This window comes from Siphateles boraxobius, unplaced genomic scaffold (assembly GCF_051911475.1).
Source record: "Siphateles boraxobius isolate OS27281-9 unplaced genomic scaffold, OSU_SipBor_1 77, whole genome shotgun sequence".
In the NCBI taxonomy this organism is placed as follows: domain Eukaryota; kingdom Metazoa; phylum Chordata; class Actinopteri; order Cypriniformes; family Leuciscidae; genus Siphateles; species Siphateles boraxobius.
In genome coordinates this window covers 3,661,399-3,663,145 of record NW_027509205.1, presented here as the reverse complement: position 1 = coordinate 3,663,145, position 1,747 = coordinate 3,661,399, and the positions used below count along the sequence as shown (strand labels likewise).

General features: G+C 46.3%; 1 non-coding gene and 1 pseudogene across 1 annotated transcript; both read left to right on the top strand.

The window, feature by feature from the left end:
• The first annotated feature begins 719 nt into the window (after positions 1-719).
• LOC143727254 (U2 spliceosomal RNA) lies at positions 720-890 on the top strand (annotated as a pseudogene).
• Positions 891-1,324: 434 nt separating this feature from the next.
• LOC143726961 (U1 spliceosomal RNA) lies at positions 1,325-1,488 on the top strand. Its single transcript, XR_013199182.1, has one exon. It is a non-coding gene; the product is annotated as a U1 spliceosomal RNA (small nuclear RNA).
• Positions 1,489-1,747: the final 259 nt, after the last annotated feature.

The following is a 1,747-nucleotide window of genomic DNA, read 5'->3' as shown; positions in this document are numbered from 1 at the left end:
CCAGCGGGTGGGGCCCAGGTGGACTACAAGCTCGCCATCCTGGGGGTGGGTCAGGGCTTGAAGGAGCTGACACAACCAAAATTTTCCTCGCTCTGGCTCACCCTAAACGTGATCAAGGATGCCATCTGGGTCACCAGAAATCTGCTGGTGGGGAAACGCGTGACGGTCCCCCTCCACGCGTGCGAGCAGAAAATAAGATCAACGCTGCAGGGTGGGCCGCACGTCGTTATTCGGATGGGGGGGCCGGGGTCACACGTAGAAGGTCCCGGCCGCCACCGACCCTGGCCGCCCGTAGATGCACCCTCACCACACCGGCTACGGGAACAGCGGGCCAGCGGGCCGGAGGAGAGGGGATCTCCGCTGGGCACCAGAAGCGGGGAGTCTGGGGCCTGTTCTGGAGACCTGGAGTGAATGGACAATCTTGATAGGGACTCACCCTCGATCCTGTACAAGAGATGTTTTATTTGGCATGTTTTATTGTTCTATTGTTTTTATGTTTTATTCCTATTTATTTTAATCCATTTACGTTTCCTTTAAAACAACACAAATATTAACATACATGGACTTTTACACAACACACAATCAATAATTGATTTTTAACTATAAATTGTGTCCTTTTATTTGTTTGTTTTGTTGTTTTAAGATGTGTAAATAAATACTTGATTTAAAAAAAAAAAAAAAATGTAAATGGAAAACATGGAATGAAAACTTGTGACAATAAAACTTTTTCGAAAGAATCTGTTCTTATCAGTTTAATATCTGATACGTGCCCTACCCGGGCACCATATATTAAATTGATTTTTGGAACTGGGAGATGGAAGTGGAGCTTGCTCCGTCCACTCCACGCATCGACCCGGTATTGCAGTACTTCTGGGAACGGTGCACCCCCAAAAACCGTGTTCAATGAAAGAGATGTTTTAGTCTTGTGTGGCAGCAGGTGTTAATGGAAGTAACGTATATTGCTGTGTATGGGTGCTTTAAAGGTGTTGTAGGTGGTCATATGCTATACAGGTAATGGTGGTGTGAGAGGGAAAAAAAAACAACAACTCTGTTCTTATCTCGTTTAACATCTGATTCGTCCACTATCCGGTGACCGCGTATGAAATGGATTTTTGGCTCATGGATCCGGAGCATGAAAACAACATCATCCACAACAACAACAGCAAAAGAGCCCGACTCTGCAGGTTTTTGATGTCTCTCTCTTATCTCTTGGAGTTTTTACGAATGAGCTGATGAGTTGAATCAGGTGTGTGTTTGATTGTCCGACCGTTGGTGAGGATTGCGGAGAGGGACACGGTGCCTCTGACGGGAGGCCTGGGAATTCATACTTACCTGGCAGGGGAGACACCATGATCAGGAAGGTGGTTCACCCAGGACGAGGCTCGGCCATTGCACTCCGGTTGTGCTGACCCCTGCGAATTCCCCAAATGTGGGAATCTCGACTGCATAATTTATGGTAGTGGGGGACTGCGTTCGCGCTCTCCCCTGGACACACTGGTTAAAATAGCAGATTGTTCAAGTTCCTCTTCTTCTGGTAGTTAACGACCTAGGAAGTCCAGAGAATTGAACTGCAGTGGTTGATCGAGAGATGTAAAACTCTCAACCTAGGACCAGTCTGCAAAAGTAGGGCTGTTTTTTAGTTTTTTTTTTCATCATTCTTTAAATAATCTCCATTATTCAACCAGCGCTTTTATTGGCAGCAGTGGTCCTAGAAGCAAAGTTGTTCCGAATGAGGAGTTCTATCATG